Raw genomic sequence first — 18647 nt, 5'->3', positions numbered from 1 at the left:
CAGTTGCTTTTTCTTGGACTGTCTGTGTGCTGTTCAATGTTCTGGATGAATCTAACACAATCAGCCTGTTCTCTGGTGTATATCCACTTCCTGCTGACTCAGGGCAGCTTGCCTCTTCTGCCATTTATTAAAATGAAACATTCCTATTAAAACACCATTTTTCAGAGAGATGACCAAATAGATATTAGTAATGACATTATTAAAACTATTTTGTTTAAAATGAACTGTCACACTTGTGTGTTGCAAAGCAACACAAACAAATCTATTTCATTTAGTGAGAGATTGCTTTGAAAAGCTGGAATCCTTTCTTTCTATTACAAGGTATTGCAGAGGGGACGTGATGTGTGCTCCAGGAAACCTCCAGCTTTTACAGCTATTAGAAAGGAGGAATATTGTTTCTAGTACTCTCCATAGCAAATAATGTATAATTCATGGATTTCATTAACATGCAAATATGATCCATGGTCTCCAATGTTTATATCTCCTAATAATCTATTAATGGTTTTAAAAGTAAAGGGTAATAGAAACATTTTGTATGAGCAACGTTTACTTGTGTCTGTGTTTTTCTCTAATTGTATAGTATAAGCATGTATAGAATTCAAACAGAAACAATGGGAATTAATTAACGTATGATTCTCAAATAAATATTTATTGAACACAAGGTCACATGGCCAATAATTTGAGATTTGCTAATGAAAGACTCTATTATCATTAGATGACAACATGCCTTAGAAAAATTTTGCTAGGGAATGGAAAGTCACCTGTTCTACAACCATTGCTTGAAATAGCTCCTAGATTTGGAAATAGGATTTGTTTTGAGATTTCAGCTCCCCCATCAAACCTGGATGGGACAAGAAACAAAAGAAATTTAACATACATCTCAAAAGCTTGGGATTTTTTAGTTCTCTTTGTAACAGCAATGGATTGATAGGATTTCATGGTGATGCAAGCTCATTTAATGCTTTAGGATCAACTATTCTCCATTTCCATGTTCTATCTGAAATGTTAAAGTTGTCAGTCTGAAAAAATGCCAAAACTCACTTGTTGCTTTGTCAGAGCAAACATACAGCACTGGCAGACAGATAATTCCAGATTTGGGGTTTTTTTTCCTACTCTGAGCACTTTCTGCTTGCAGGTTTGCATGTTTTGCTTCCAACTCTCTGCAGTGCTGTTGCACAATCCCCCAGCTGATATCCCAGCCTATGGCCAAGCCCCTCACCTTTCCCTCTCCCTCTCCCCACGGGGATCTGCCAAGGCACTGATTCACTTCTGTAGCAGAAACCACACAAAGAGGAGCAGTGCAAGACATGGCCACAGCTGCTCTTTGTAAAAAAATACATTTAAAGTAATGATGCTGTAGACAACAATAAACCATTTCAATCCACTAATGGAAAGAAACATCCTGTCAAGGACAGTTTTGATGATTTTCATATTATAACCTATAAGCACTGGACTGTCCTTTTAGACCAGGTTTGAGGACTTTTTCTCTGAGATCAGGGCTGAGGACTTTTTCTCTGAGTCTGAACAGTTTGTCTGAGGATAAGGAGAAAAAAATAATGTGTGAATCTCCACAGCATCTCTCTATAGTTCAAATAAAAAATATTCCTCATATCCCATAAATACTAGAGGAATTATGAACTTCTAAACATTTATTAACCGATAGATATAGAGTCTYTTTAAAAACAAATGCATATATGATGTAAAAACCCTTTACTGTACCAGCTACTCCCTTCCTAGGATGTTGATTTCTCAGAGAAACGAAAACAAATTAAGGTTGGGGAACAAAGACAGGACTCTGAATCAGAATTTTAGTTCACCCCTTTGTGGGTAACTCTGGCATGCAGATCCTGACCATAAGTTTGTGCCAGTCTTTTAATCTTCTATTATGATAATCTTTCTCAGGCTAACTGGGATTAAAAAGTCAGTCTCTTTCCCCCTCTCTTGTATGTTATACCTCTGTTATATCTTCCTCCYCTTTGAGGCATGGAAGAACACTTACTTACTCGTAACCCTTCCAGAAATGAGAATTGCCTGAAAGCTACAGCTGTGTGAATTTGGGAAGCTGGGTGGTGTGTCCACCAGGAGAGAGGATGTTCAGAAAACAGTTTGTATGCTTTTCATATTGACCTATATGTGTAGAAAAAAAATTGATTTGTTTAGTATAGGCTACCTGTCAGTATAAACAATCACAATCGCATTCACAATGAAAATACACCAATTTTGCACAACAAAAAAGCCTGTTGGTACATACACTTCACAGTTCGTTACAGATTTCCTTAATTAAATGAATGTAACATGTTGATTAGACTTGAGAAGCACTGAGAAAAGTCAGATCCATTTCTACTGAAAAGTAGGACTCAGAAATAAATTATTCACAGTTGATTAGACTAAGACAAGCATTTCTCAAACATTTCTYAATACTTCAGAAAAAGCGACATATTGAACTCTATTTTACTGTGAGGCTCAAAATGGCAATTAACAGTCCTAAGCTGCATATAAAACCCAGTATGAACCACGTTTACAAGAACATTGTGTGTGAATCAAATTACTTTATCTTTGGTTTGAAGAACTTMGAAATAATTGCCAATAAGTATTCATGTATAGGACCAGTTTTTTGAAACAAGTTATTTTAATTACTACTAGTGTCAGGAGTACGTGTAGGCGATTTTATTAGATTTAATGTGTTTAGTGAAGCTCCCTGAACTGTAGCTGGTTTATTTCTGTAGAGGATGAAATATTTAATATATCTTTATTATTCTTACTTTCTAATATTGCATTTATTTCTAAATGAAATCCGGGCATTTGATGCTTTTGTTGTGTTGACAGAGAATACCAGGATGAAGCACAGTAATTATCTTCCAGAAAATCGGAACATCATGTAGATATGGCTTTCTACAGACCCTACTTGTAAAATAAATTCTTTTCAAGCTGCATGTATTTAGAGCCCTTTCCATTTGTACCCACACCTGGAGCTGTGACACAGGGATGAGCAGGACTTCTCCCATGAAAGAATGTGAATGGGGAAAAAGAGAGAGAAAGGAAAGGTCCCTCAGAGGTGAACATCACGGTCATGAAAAATGATTGAAATCCTCTCTTTCTCTGATCCACTGAGGCCATACACCCAGGCCATTTCCAAYCCTGCAGGACAGCTGAACCACATAGAGCAGCTGCACAGCCCAGGACACTCCACTGTGTTGTGCCACGGCTGTGGGATGGGCAAGGACACGGACTSCTTGGCACAGAAACGGGCACCGAGGGGTCACTGGCACAGAAAYGGGMACTGAGGAGTCACTGGCACAGAAACAGGCACTGAAGGGTCAGAGGCACAGAAATGGGCACTGAGGGGTCACAGGAACAGCAATAAACACTAAGGGGTCACAGGCACAATGCCACTGTCTCCTCCCTCCTCCAGGACTCAGCTCTACACCAACCACAGGGTTGAAGAAGTAAGGCAATAAAAGTAAAACAGTGTGGCACTTCACCATCATCCATATTTGTCATTGCCCAGTTCCAAAGGTATTATTCTGAACATGTCAATCCCATGCAAAGGTTTCACAGATTCTGCAAACATTCATACTTCCAGGAACACAACAGTTATGCACTTTGCTGGTGTGATATAAATTAGCAGGTTCCCACTCTTCATTGCCACAATAAATCCACACAGAAAGAACTGCTCGTATATACAACAACATCAAAGAGCCTGGAATAGAAATAGTGAATTGCAGTTATAAAAATAAATTTCTATAAAGAAGAGAGAAGTGAAAAGGAGACGAATGTTCTAATCTTACCTTCATCATAATCTTATTAGCATTTCTCAGTGAGTAGTTCAAGTATCAGTCTATACTCTTATGAATCTGTCTCATAAATATGTCAAGTGCAAAGTATAGTTATTTTAATAGTCTGTGTTGGTGGGCCATCATGGATTTAATTAAGAGACAACTAGTGTATGAAATATGACACAAAAGCACCAAACTAAATGGAGAAATGTTTTACTGCAGATTTAAATCAGGGACACAGAAGTAATGATGATCTGGCCTTACAAACCTACCTACATTTAATTAATGCAGACCAGCACAGACCTGCTCATACAGGGGRAAAAAAAAAAGGCATTAAAAATAATGATTTAAGCTATACTATGTTATTTATAAAGACATTTGCATTATCTCCAACTGCATTATATTATTCAAAAATGTGTGTTGGTTTGTGGCTCTTAATTTTCAAAAGCTGGAAATGCAACTCCAATAAAAATCAGTAAAATACTACTTTCAGGTATCCGTTTTTCCAAAATGAAGCCTTTATTAAGCTTCCTGCCTTATTTTGAAGSGTCTCAGAATGCTCAAATCATTCTGTTACAAAATTGCCAATATCCCTCTAAGGTTGCAATGAAAACWGTTATTTTCCACCCCAATCTGCTCTTTCTCCATCTTTGTCTGTCTTTTCAAAAAATGAGGGCATGCTCAGAACTGCGAGAATGCAGGACTAGATCTTTGAGAACTGCAAAATCCTTCCTGCTATCATTTTGGTGCACTGCTTTGACTTCATAGGAGATTTGGCAAGATACACTGGTTTTAAGAAGCAGTGGAAGAGCATATATTTTCACGTTTAAATTCCTTCCTACTTAGGAGTTTAACACTATTTTAGAAAGAAAGAATCCAATAATTCCATGGAACTATTCCAATATCTTGAACTGATCTTGCAAAATCATTGACTGCCAACAACATCAGTTGCACTGAAGTTGAAAGCAAGGCTTACTATTGATTTGTAAGGGCACAGAAGCAGACTCTCAGAATAAATAGTTAGGAACACGCCTGGCTGTTAGAATTGATGCCTGGGTCAACTACAGGGACCATATTTATCATGATTTTCATGTCTAAGACTTTGCTTTTTATTAACCTGGTCTAGCAGGTACTAGCTATTTCATGTTAACTTTTGTCAAGCAGCTGCCAGTCATTTAGAATAGAACAACCTTTAATTGGTTGGATGGYCTAACAGGCCTTTAAAGTATTCATAGATTTTATTAACCTTTTATTACTAAAGGAGAAGAAAAAAGACAGTAGCCAGAAAGCATCATTAAGTGAACTCAGCCCTTATTTTCAGAAAACTCAGAGCTATGGACTCTAGGTGCTCTCCAAATACCATAATTTGGACTGCCAGGAATGTAATAAAAACTGTAAATTGACATAAAAATGAAAGTACTTGGAAGAAATAAATTCATAACTACTTTTATTTTTTGGAGAAGAAAACATCAAAGGTTTGCAACTCAGCCTGGAAGGCAAAAACGGATAAAAGGAGAGTGCCTATAGTTTCAAAATATTTTTCTCTTTAATGAACAGTTGAAAATATCCATAAATCTCTTCCAGTATCACTGTATTTAAAAAGCAGTCAAGTCTTTTGTGCCTGACATGTTTATAGTAAATCTATTCTCATCGGTTGTGTTTGCATAAATTGTCCAAAAGTTCATCCTGTCTTGGCTGTCTTTCAGTATTCATTAGTATTGAAGTAATTTTTGGAGTAAATGAAGGGGAAAAATGCCCAGAAACTGAGATAATGCATACAAAGAACRAGACTTCTTATAACTAACAAGAACAAACAGAGCTTTATTCAGCTAAATTCACAGAAATTTGTTTTTTATTGAACTAACTGGTATGTAAGCATGTAATAAATAACCACAGACAATCAGGATGAAATTCTAAATAATATATGATAAGGTAGTAATATAGCCCCAAATAGGTATTTACAGTATACCTAACTCATCAAATGGCTTTTGTCAGAGGTCTGCTGTAAGCCATCATCTGCAGTTAGAACACGTTGGCACCTTGCTCTGATAGTAAGAATTACAGTGCAGAAACACARTGTGAGCCCCAATCTTTTTACCTTCTTCCTCAATTAGGAGAACAAATGTTACAAAAACGGAGAGAACGGCAGTGCCCAAGAACTGCCACGGGGGTACAGCCTGAAACAGGGGCTGGCCAAAGCTCCTGTGTGAGGGGAGGCACAGCACAGCTGAGGACTCTGCCTTCTCATGGACAGAGGATTGGGGTGACTCCTGAGCTTGTCCTGCCTCAGCCACTCACTCCTCATGGGATGTTCTCCAGCACCCAGAGCTGCCTGTTCCCCCTGCCAGCCTGCACAGCCAGCCGTGTCCCCGAGACCCTGCCTGGCTCCTGCTGCTCCTGCAAACACCCCTGGCACAGCCCTCTTCCCATCGCAAGGAAGGAACAAACAGATTTCAGCTTCTCAACAAACACCGCCAGCAGCTTCCTTACAGRAATAATTAGAGACACATTGGGTGGCATTGTAACAGGAGTATCTAAACACCTTTTAGGTTCCTTGTAGCACAAGGTAAGGACTTGATAAAAAGGGCTGAAAATCAAGGACATAATTTTGCTAAGTTACTCAAGTAACTAAGAGGTGAATAGGTAAGAAATAACTGTACTGCTTCACTGCAACCRAAGAAACAAGGAAACCCAGAGCTTTCCAGTCTAGACTCCCATGGAATCAAACCTGAAGATGTGCAGGAAGAAATTTACCTTGGTCTATACTCCACACAATGTGTTCATTAGATTTTAAAATAATAGGGCACTATATCTCTTAGCCTCAGGGCACAGCTTCTTGCGATTTCCATTAAAAGTCTTGTTGACAGCAGGGTTTGTTCAATGAAGTGTGAACATAACAATGGTTTTACTGAGTTTTACAGACTAACTTATACTCACAGAAAGCTCCCCACACCTCTGTATCAAAAACAATTTACAGAATTAAATATTTAACAAACAAGTTTGAAATCTGCAGTGATTAAATTAGTGAGATAATTAGCAAGATATTTAAGGTTAATGTTTACAAGTAGGTTAATTATATCCTTTCCCAAATCTCTGTTTTCATTTCGTTTGACACATGTTGCAATAACAGTGAAAGTGAGACCACGCTTGCAGAGGTGGCAGGCAAGGCAGCATGTCACCAAAGGTGACTAAATGCACACTTCTGAGGGAACGTTTCTCCAATATACAGTCTTAGARCTTTATGTTCTTCATGTCCCAGCAGTTCTCCATCTTTTAGGGTGAATTCCTTTGAATAACACTTCAGATCTGTATAAAGAAACATTTTCTACAGGACTTATGGGATTTAGTAGCTTCAAGGCTTCATRCAGCTCTCTGATGTTAATTACAAAAGTGACAGCATTTAATGCTCTGTACTGAATTTAGCCTACATGAACAGATCCTGTGTATAAGATTGCAGACCCAAGGCAATGTAGAGAGCTGAAATTCCCTCTGATTGGACGTCAATGAGGTTTCTTCACGTTTACTGTAAGGAAATTAAGAAGAGAATCTGCTACACTGATCAGCAGGATGGTTGTAGAGAATCAAGAAGGGAACCATAAGCTTCAAAAAAGTTTTAAAAAAGCTATTTAGCAGCTGTTTGTGCAGAGGCAGGACATGACACTTGGATTAACTTGCATAAAGCTATTTTGAAAACATGTCAGGTCACTGTGGCCATGGGCTCTGAGAGAGCAGCTCCATGCTCAGCCACTGGACAATGCTGTTGAGGAGAAAGGTGCTGAAGCTTTCCAGAAGCAGGACAAACATTGTTCAAGCATTGAAACGTGTTCCCTCTTCTGACAGTACAGTCACTGTCTGCTCAGCACAGCAGAGTCCTGGACCAAACTTCACAACCCCTGATGGGACTAAAATCCTGCATATGGGGATAAGCCTCAAAATTTCCACCTCTAGAACAAGGAAAGTTGAGACCCAGATATTGTCAAATATTACAACATTTGATATTCAGATCTTATTTAGACAGCAGATGTGATTTGTAACCATTACATCTGCCCCAGCACATTTTACAAGGTTTCCTCCTTGGCAAACACACAAAGTGTAGTCTGCTGAAGGCCTCCCAGTCCAGCTGCCCTCCTCCAGCCACAGGCAGCCTCAGAAGAAATTCATTTTTCATTCATTGCCTATTTTTGATTCTTCCATATGGAAGGGCAGTTGCATTTCCCATAGGGTCAGGACTGGTGGCAAGGGTGGCTCTGGGACGGGCTGTGCCACTTCTCATTCTAACACAACTGCAGTGCTCCCATCCCCTGGAATGGGGCTAACTTCTCCCTGGTTTAAGTTGTTTTCTGGCTGTTAACTGACATCTGCTTTCCCTCAAGTGGACTCATGGCCCAGCCTTCCCTTGGGAGAGGCACAGAGCGGGCTGCCATGCCCAGCCTGCCATGCCCAGCCCCTCCATCCCCTCCCCTCGGCTGGGGGGCCATAAAGCTGTTACCAGGAAAGCAACGCACACTCACCATGCCCCAGGCGAGGGGGGAAGCCACGACTGTGGGACAAAACTGAATAAAATGACTTGTGTAAAATTTTCTCTGGCTACCATTTTACTGAGCAATAGGATGGATCCAGAAGTCTTATCCCTTTTTAGGGAGGATGTGCTTTTCTATACTTCTGCAGGTACAGAAATCAGCCTACTGAGCAAAAAGGAGTCACCTTTTAAACCAGAACAAGCCACAGCAGCTGGTTCTTGGGTTCTGAATTCTAAGAAACTCACTGCACACTATATTGAAACTTTAACTGTTTTCTGAATTTTTTTAAGCTGCAAAATTTTACTCAGTATTGTTTTGTTTGGTTTTAATTTTTATTTTGTATTTTATTCTAGTATGGTGCTGCTATTTGATATATTATTTGATCATTTTGCCATAGCACTACAAAACATTAACGTGCCCATGCCTGCTGGACACTGCTGATAAGGAGGTTCACAAGACAGGAGCTGGTGCAAATCAGTCTCTGTCCTTTTGAAAAATTAGTTGAAGTAATTTCACATTTTTACTTTCCCAAAGAGACACTGCAGCCATTTCTCTTCGTCTCCTATTTACTGTTTAAACCAGTGCAATGTAGACACACAGTTCTCTATCCTACACCCCCACTGCCACAGACCAGCCCTCCCCTGCAGCACTTCAGGGGTGAGCACAGAGGTGGGGATGCTCTGGGCTGCGCTGCATTTGCACAAGTGACTGCTGTGAGCATACATGCAAGTAGAGCAACTGATTTTTGAAAGGCAGTTAGATACCCAACCAGTAATTGTGTGCACAATTACTGTGATTACACATGTAATCACGGTCATTGTGCTTTTAAATGATGCATGTGCTATTCTAAAAATTCACTGCTGTATTACTAAAATTAATGGGAGCTTTGCCATCAATTTAAACTGCTGCAGGATCAAACACTATGCATTGTGGCAGTATCCRAGATATATCTAACAGCAAATGCAATTTTTGCAACCCAAATGCTAAATTTTCATTGTATTGAAACAGTAAAAGAGGGATAGAGACACAGGCTTTTAGCATATCTAGGTATATATTAATTATGCATTCATTAATAAATTATAATTTTTGAATAGAGTTCTGGATTTGATTCAAACTACACTGACATTAAGAGAAAACCAGGGCTCAGGATCAAGGCTTCTTCCCCTAGTGTTTCAAATTMGCTCAGGTTATAGAGCTGTACATGCATTTGTTCACCACAAAATCTTTGGCTTTGACTGCCCTGTCCTTCAAGAGTTAAACAGAATTTTGCAGTGAAGATGCCACGCAATACGGTAGGTATAGTGATATGTAGTATTTCACATCTAGTCTTTGTCCATGTTCTAACAATGTGCATTAAATGTGCTACTATTGTCTCTTGTTCCGATTAGTTTACAGCCCTGTAGTTCCAGCTGTTTTATTCTGAAACTCTAAAACCCTGTCACTAGGGAGTTCTGTGTAATTGCCCATAATATGCACCACATTATCCATTTCAGGAACTGTGCTGAAAGACAGCAGCAATAAGGGGTTTTCTAAAGGCAGTCTGGTTTACACTAATGGATCTAACAGGAAGGAAATGCAATTTGAAAGAAGCTGATGCATATGTTCTATTGTTGAATATAATGTTTGATTTAATTATTAACTGTCTGTGATGGAAAGTCAGATCCTGCTCAGTTCTGCTTACAGTTTGGTACTCTGCTACCAGTAAAAACAGATGAGATTCAGTCTTAGGATTTAAGAGTTCTTTGTAAGGTACTGACATTTAATTGTGCTTTTATAAAATATCAGCTGAGGAACTTCAGTTGCACACTTCTTCCACACAGACTGGCTTTCTTTTATCAAGCTAAATATACAATATAGAAGCCAACTCTCTTTCATTTTCTTTGCATAAATCAGGAGATTCTCAAAGTTAATGATCTGCTGTAATTATTTAAATAAATATGATCCAAATTGAGTTCATATTCACTTCTGTTCATGACCTATTCATTTTTATTTTATTTTACTTTCRTGTCATACACATAGCACTGCAGTCGATCTACTGTATCACTGAAGACATTCACAATGGACCCGAGTGAATTTTTAGGAAGGAGTTAAAATGTGCTGGCATGACTATACCTATCCTCCTTTTATCAGGGACAGAGGATTTGGCAGCCTGTTTCAGTCCAATTCTATAATTGGTGTTTTGTGATGTCTAGTAAATTGTTGCATTGTGTTACAAAGGTCCCTAATTCCATGGGTGGGTGTTAACATGCTGTAAGGAATGAATTCATTATGGAGAACTCTTACCTGAAATTCCATTATCCTTTCCTCACCATGGTGACTCCTATCAAACTCATTCACATAACGTAATCTGGAAAGAAATAGGTACTGATGTTAAAAGGCTGTATTTTCAGAGGAGCTTAAAGGTAAAAAAAATCACAACTCTTCTGCATGATTCAGACAAAAAACAGTACTTTAACACCACTAGTAAACAAAATAATWGAGCAACGTAATTTCAGTTTTGTATTTTGTTTCTGTCTGGTGAGATTATTATCTTTGAAACTATCTTAAACAGATGCTGAACTGMAGCTGAAATTAAACAATAGTAATGATATTTGGAGCTCATCCAGAAGGCAGCTTTTGTTAAACATACCTTTCTACAAGTAAAACACACAGCATTAGYTCTGTGGGACGAACCCTACTTTGCAAGCTCCAAAGAGATTGGTTACTCCTGTCRGGAGTGTAACAGAAAGAAATCAAGTTCCTAGGAAATACATCACCACGCCTCAGATGCCTAACTGATTTGGACAGCTTAAAAAGAAGTAAAGACCCCTTCCCCGGCATATTTGCATACTTGGTGTCAGTCAGTAAACTTACTACAGTAAAATTTCTCACATTTATCTGGAGACTTTTGCCCTTAATCTGTTCTCTGTTGTAAGGACTGGAGAGGATTTTTTTGCAAATCTCTAACGTTTTGAATATTTTGTTTTCAACAAATACCTAAGAGCTTAGATCAAAATGTATCCAGAGCTCTAGCCCATGGCTTCCATCAGAGCAGATTTCTGCTAGGCCTTTCCTGGGTCAAGCACATAGTGAAACCAATCCTTCAWTGGCTGTTTCAGGATTCATGAAAAGGACTTCTGAAAAGCCTTGCCAGAAGCCAACAAATGCCAAGGTGTGCAGCTTCTTTCAAAAAGTTAACAACAAACCTGTGAAACAGGTATGAGCTGAGGTCAGTTCTCATTTTGCCTAAAGTTTTCCCTTAGTTTCACTGCTACTCCTACTCCCAATTAAAAGTTTATTGAAGCACTTTGCATACTCTAGTGTATTGAAGAAGCAATTGTTGGAGTGAAAAGGAAAACTGTCAGTTCTGAAAATAGCTTGGACTACTCATGTGTCATTTTCAGTGTATGCTGAAATACCCAGAAAAACGTGGCTCACACTGAGGATTGCATCAGATACCGACACATGTATAAGCAACCCTCTCCCCACTTTCTCCTCCTGAGGTTCGTTTTTACAAAACACATGGTGAGAACWGAGCTATGCTTTCTGCCATTGGAGTAAACTACAATGGAGCAGAGCACAAAGGAAATTTATTCCCCATGCGTGTGTAGGATCTGCCTGTAGAGCTCAGTGTGAGAATGAACGGCAGACACGTGTAACCAGCATGCTGCAGGGGAGGTGGGAAACAGCTTGGTTCATTTCCTTGAATCCCATGAYCAGAGCTCAGGTAAAGCTGGGTATGTGCTGAATGTCAGATCATCTGCAGATGACAAATGTTAGGTTCTTGCACAGCTCCAGGGAGCTCATCCTCCTATGTGAGCCACACCAGAACCCATCCGACCTGTGCCCAATCCACCCACACATTCCCTTCTTCCCTTCCGTGCACCCTGCACTGTTCATGCTTTGTCTCCATCCCAAAGTACTGCTCTTGTTTGCTGGCTTAGGCATGTCCAAGATGGGATTGAAAAGRGTCTCAGTGGGTACACAGAACAGTGATGGAATAAGGGTGGAAATCGTATTCACAGRGAGACAGAACTGAACTCACGCAGGTGTTTCTCCATGTCTGCTGTGACTCCTCTAGGCAGCAAAACAGGTGAGTTTGCTGCATGCTAATCAGGAAAAAACCATCTGAAATATGCATCTGCACAAGAGCATCTGTGCAGAGTTTCTCCAAAACAGTTCTCAAGTGCATTTTTTCCTCTGTACGGGCCTCTTTTGTACTTTGTTGTGCCAAGAGGCTTATTTTGTATAGGTGGAGAGACCCCTATCCACCAGCCATCAGGGAGTGCTATTAATATGCAACATCTTGAATGCATGAGCTGAATGACAAGCTGGCAGTGTTTGAGAATGTGTGGTCCAAGTTTATGTCTCTCCCTGAAGAGGCGAAAAGCCCCTTCCCGAACTCTCTGCCAAACTGTGCAAGAGATGAAAAAAAGGAGAATGGGCAACCTATTTTTTTGCTCTTCTCTTCCTAATACCTTGACACTATCCTTTCCTTCCCCTGGCTACAGTTAATTTGAATGGCTGATTCCACATAGCTTGCTAGTGAGTTTCGATGTTGAAACATAACAGGATAGCAGAGTTGTTATTTTTTCTTTTTTTTAATGGTTGTGGAAGAAATCAGAAATATTTCTTAGACTTTTAATATATCCATTGGGTTTTGGATTCTTCTGTCATTATCCTCTGCCCGAAATGTCCCCACGATAATGAGTTAAATTGAGGTCCTTAATTTTAGGCATTTTTGCACTTTGCTTCTGGTCACCATGCAAGACTCAATTCAGTGAGTTTTTCAGCCTGGAAAAACTTGCAGAGTGTTTTATATGCCGGAGTAGCAAGGAAGGATACCAGCATTTCTCATCATGGATTAGCTACAATTTGATCTAGGAAGAATAAGTTAGTGTTTCTTACACTCCTCACCAACAAGATGGGAAGGATTCAGAGGGAAGAGGAGGAATCAGTCACCATCCCTGGCTTCTAAACCAGCCTGTGACTCTTCCCAGACATTYAGTGAGGCTCAGGAGCTGGACTCTGCTTGTATAATTTAGCTGCACCTACTGAGATGTTCAGCTAGGTCCTCCTGCATGAGAAAMGTGCTGGATGCTGGTATGCCATAACACAACCATGCTGTGATTTGTTTGCACACTGGTGCTTTGAACACACCTCTGGCCTTCACCAGCTCTTCAGCTTTGGGGTGTCAGAAAGAATTAGAGAAAAAAAGGTCCACAGATTAAAAATCGGCTTCAGAGTCTCATGACAGAAGAACCAGAAGTACCCAGACAGGCTCATATGTGTCCATGTATTCTAGGGGCAATGTCTACTGTGGAAACAGAATTGAAACAAGCCGACCCCAGAGCCTTTTCCTCGGTACCTTCATTCCCACTGAGTCCACGTGCTCCAGCAAGAGGCTGATTTTACAATTGTCCATGGTACTGTGGAGTTAGGACTGTTTTTGCCATACTCGACCCCAGCTGGTTGGGGCCTTCCAAGGCAGAGTTTCAGGGTAGCATCTCCCCAGCATCATTCTTGCTAGAGCCTGGCCTGATGGGCTCCACCCCAGCCTGCACGCAGAGCAACAACGGCAACAGCAAACTGGGCCTTTCAGACACCAGCTGTTTCCCTGGCATCGCTGCCTCCCTCTCTGCATGTGCCTCTGTCATTCCCTGAATCTCTGCCCACTGCACAACTATTGGAATCAGTTAAAATGACTTTCGGGATATTTTCCTCTTGCCTTAAAGGACGCATGTGCTTTGTTTTTCTCTCAGTCACAGCAAAACATAGGAAATGGTCTACACAGAAAATATGAAAAATGGTTTCTATGTAAATTGGAGGTAATGTCAGCCAAATTAATTTGTTCATTTAACATCTATAAATAATTTTGTATTCCACATTTACAAGTTTATATTCTTTCTTATGGGGAATCTATTTTCTCCATATTAAATTCATTTTTTAACTGCTCCAACCATTTTTCACCATTTCATAAAGCAGKTTCGTTTACAAATTATGCTTATCAATCACAAGGGAAATTACATCTTTTATTCCTTATTATGAGATTGAAGTTCTATCCCTTTTTTGGAGATGATTATGTAGTATCTTACCAAAATTTTTTTTAGATTCAGGGAGCAGGGGAAAGTAGGAAAGGTCAGACAAATGCTGACAAAGGAGTAAAATTACTAGGTGCAATTATCAGTTTCAGAAAAAAAAAAAAAACAGTTCCAGTTTGTGGAGTGATGTGGAACAAGTACAGATACATCCTTTTATAATGTTAYGACTTGCCTTAAAATTCTGTCATGTAAATGTGGTAAAATTCAGGTGAGTATTAAGAATCCYATAAAACAGACAATCTAATAATGGAGAAGGAGATAACAACAAACTCACATTGATACTTTAAATCTGGGAAATATGGATTTTACTAGCTTGCCCTTAGAAAGAGTGGAGAGATTTTACAGCATAAGACACCTGAGCAATTTAAACTTTCAGGCTGGCATACCTCTGTTGTTGAGTGCATGTAACCTCCCTGAGATCACAGACACGTGCTAGGCACAGGTCTTCCGCAGAAGAGAAGATCAAAGCTTTGAAGCATCCATTCAAGGGCGTCTCACTGAGAGATAAATGAAATAATTTTAAACAAAATTCTAGGTATTGAATAAACACCACAGCAGCACGGATGGTGGCAGCAGAAGTTGGGGGGTTCCTGGGYTGTTCCCATCTCTGGCCCTGGCTTTGCATAGTGCTGTGTCTGGGATCAGGGAATTCCAGCTGTGGCACAGCAGGCATGGCAGTGTCCCCCCGAGCAGACGGACAGGCAGCACCAACCTCTGCCCACCAGAGAGGCCATGCCTGCAACATCCACCATCCTGTCTCCAGGCACACTGTGGTATTTCCTAATTGTGACACCTCTGTGTTTTGCCAGCATGTTACAAACACTCCACTCCTTCTACGAGCCACAGTGGCTTTACACCAGCAGCCAGAAGGGAAGACAAAACATCATCTRAGAGTTAAAATGCACCATCTTAGCCTCCTGCAACTCCCCTCCCTGCAAATACCACACACATCTAGGCTGGGGKCTATTTTAATGACACCAGATAGACTCCACTTATCCAGCTGAGGGTATCCTCTGATGCCACTACAGTGGTGAATAACCTCCCCTTACACGGTTAGCAAGACAGATGTGGATTTCTTCAAAATAATAAARATCTGAAAACAAGAGGATATTGATTTAGGCTACCTTGTCAATCACATGAAAGAACAGTCTTTATAGCATAAGGGGAGTTTGTAACAAAATGTGCTTTTGTTTCTGAAGACCAGCAGATATACATAGTTTTAATGTTGGTTGGATGAATTATAAACTTCCAAGTGTTTCCTCTGAGACAAAGTATTTTGCTGGAGACAAGCAAGACCAAGAGAACAAGCTTTCCACTGGACCAAAAAACAAAAAGATTCAACCAACAACTTCATTAGCACCTTAGAAGGGCAGCAAGAAAATCTGAGCAATATGCTATGCAGCTGAACTGAGCTTGGCAAGCATCTGGTACCTCTCACCTTGTACAGATCCCTCAGCCACTCTTGGCACTCATCTATTGTCCAGGTTCCTGATACCTGGCTGTCTTGAGATGCTACTGACACAAAAGCCTCCACCATTTGGATCTTGCTGTGATCCCCATCACTCCCAGCAGGAAGGATGCTGCCAGCCCCGGGCACGCTGCTCCACACTGCCAAGTAACCCCAGATCCCAGGGCCAGCAGGCACTAACTATTGAAATGCACAGGGACACAGCCCAGGGTCTCACAGCACAGGGCTGCACAGACAGACCCATGGCGTGGGAGACTACACAGCCTTTAAATTAAACAGARCTTCAAAGCTGCAAAAATATTAACAGACACCAAAAAATAGAAGCATAAAGGTCCTTTAATAGCCCTATGCTGCTCTTGCCATGAGCTCAAGCGCTTAGTGAGGAAGTGACCTTTACAAAATTATTGTTTATGATCTCTCTGTGTGTGCCAGTATAGGCACAAAGAGTATTCCAATTTATTTAAAAGGTTACATATCAAAACTGAATATGCAGTACAACTGTGTTATCACATTGTATAACTTTTACACAAGAAATCCAATCCTTGAGTATGACTTCTAGGCACTGGGGCTGGATTCTCTCACTATCCAAACTAGAGATGAAGAAGCAATATGGAACAAAATAATTTATTCATCCTTCATTTCTCATTTTTGAATTATCTAAAAATAATTGAAGACACCACAGAAGTTAAAGCCAGAAAACTGGCTTTAAATTACTCACAAGTTCATTCCAATAAACAATATTTTAGTTTGTAAAATATTTGAACATGGGATTCAAGGTACTCAATACYTTTGCAAGTCAAGCTGGTCATGGTGAAAAATTTGGTTGTCTCAGTTTCAGAACCTGATTCAATTTCTTTTGAGTTGTATTACCTCTTATGGTACCTCATGCATCATAAACAATCTCCCCCTCCTCTGCTGCTTGTTAGAGACACTGGCTGTGCCTGTGCCTGCTGAGGGAGACTGATCCAGCACTGCCCTCAAGCTGGCTCTAGCACCTAGGTGGGAAACCACTCCCCTGCTCCAAGGGAATACCTGTATGTGTACACTTCTTGCAGCAYCTGAATCAGCCATAGGGAATATGCCTCTCAGTTACCAAGGTAAAAGATTAAATCAGGACACTTTTAATCCAGCARAATGAGTGGTTGCACTTTGAGCACAAAAATGGATGAACTCACAAAATAAAAACTAAATTAAAATTAAAAGCACAAGACTATCTGTGCCAAGCAGGCCCACACCCCGTGCTCCCAACTCACCTGCTGGTGCTGGTTTCTTCTTCTGATTTGGAAGACTCACCAAACTGTCATTTCTATTGCRTTCCATAGTAAAAATTTAGTTTTCAGCTTCAGTTCTTCCTGCAAGTCAAAACAGGCTCTAGCTTCTGTTTAAACTGGATACACCACAAGAACAGTTTTATACAAACACCTTATTAGATCTAGGACTTTTTATGTAAAGTCAGCTTCTAACTGAAACCACACATCCTATTTTGGAACTCCAATGACTATTATTGCATGYACACCACTTTTTCAAAGTTAGTGCAAACTATCAGCCATTGCAATCTATCATAATTCCTGTCTTCAATGGTTAAAAGAACCAAAAAGCCACTTTCTTAAAATTATTCTGCTTGGACATAGTCATTGAACTTGCCCATGATCATGTTCTGATAGCACAAATGGGAAATTGGCTGCTAAGATTCCCTTCATGCCAAAGTACAATGTTCAATATATTTTTTTAAAAAATCTTCAAATGGAAATTTGAAATCTGCACAGTTTCTTATTTTCTTGTACTTATTTTCTTGTACTTATTTTCTTGTATATGCCAATTTGTTTCTGGCATCTTGATGAATCCTGCAATTCACAAGGTAAAGGATTTCCAAAATGTTCCATCCAGCTACAACCTTCCCGGAGGCCTTCAAATATACAGTGCCACAGAACAGATCACAAATATCAGGCAGGATGATACAAAATCCAAATCTCACAATTAAATATATCACTGAAAAATTATTTTCTGCAAGTATATAAAATATTTAATTGAAAATTTKCTTTTGCAAATATTCATGAAAGTTAATTTCAAGTGCATGTATGCTCATAGAGAGCAAATTCACAAAGTCATAGGCATGATCAATTTGGAGTTCATTTCTGAATTTAAATGAATATTCATAGACATTTTCAACTATTCGTTTAACTTCAGTACAGACTCATCAGCACTCATTTGCACCTAGTTTTTATTAGTGCAAATCAGGATTAAAAACACTGAAATCAAAAGTTGAGCATGTCAGAAAAATCCTTCAAAATCACAATTAAACCAGCCTTTCTTATCTTCAGAACGGAATAAATCTAGCTTTCTTTTTCTAGCTTCCTTTTCTATCAAAATTTGAGAATAATTTGTTAACTTTTGAAGTTATTGTTCTGCTGTCAGCTAAAGCTATTTATATGCTTTGATACTAAACATTCCTTTACATAATGGTGTCTCTTCCTCCTAATTCCTTAAAAATTACTCATCTGCAACACTTTTTTCCCCATTTCCTTGGATTSCGTTTAAATGAAGTTTGTAAAACTCTCATAAAATTGTCTGTTCCAGGCTGATTTAAAATGCTACCCAATTGAATATTAAAAATTCTTCCACTTACAAAAATTTGACAATAACAAGAGAAGGGGAAAGATACCTTACACAGGAAGCTTGAACCATTTTCCTAGTCACACTTAGGTTACTTACACTCTTCATGTTCTCATGTGATTAAAGAACTTGTGGGTTATGATAATGCAGTAAAATTGCATCGTTTGAAAAGTTTTAGTCATGGAATATT

At 39.5% G+C, this 18647-nt stretch overlaps 1 long non-coding RNA gene across 1 annotated transcript in view; it reads right to left on the bottom strand.

Annotated features, from left to right (window-relative positions):
• Positions 1–5305: 5305 nt before the first annotated feature.
• The window catches only part of LOC130577773 (uncharacterized), a 34395-nt gene continuing 21053 nt past the window's right edge, over positions 5306–18647 (bottom strand). Inside the window, exons 4-7 of the long non-coding RNA XR_008965806.1 lie at positions 17098–17196; positions 14763–14873; positions 10580–10643; positions 5306–7299 (exon numbers count right to left, since the gene is read on the bottom strand). This is a non-coding gene — a long non-coding RNA (uncharacterized LOC130577773). The remainder of the gene's footprint in view (positions 7300–10579; positions 10644–14762; positions 14874–17097; positions 17197–18647) is intronic.

The sequence above is a fragment of the Malurus melanocephalus genome, unplaced genomic scaffold (assembly GCF_030028575.1).
Source record: "Malurus melanocephalus ecotype Western Australia unplaced genomic scaffold, MMel_1.1 scaffold_8, whole genome shotgun sequence".
Lineage (NCBI taxonomy): Eukaryota > Metazoa > Chordata > Aves > Passeriformes > Maluridae > Malurus > Malurus melanocephalus.
The sequence above is the reverse complement of the archived record's forward strand: the minus strand, read 5'-3'. Positions and strand labels throughout refer to the sequence as shown.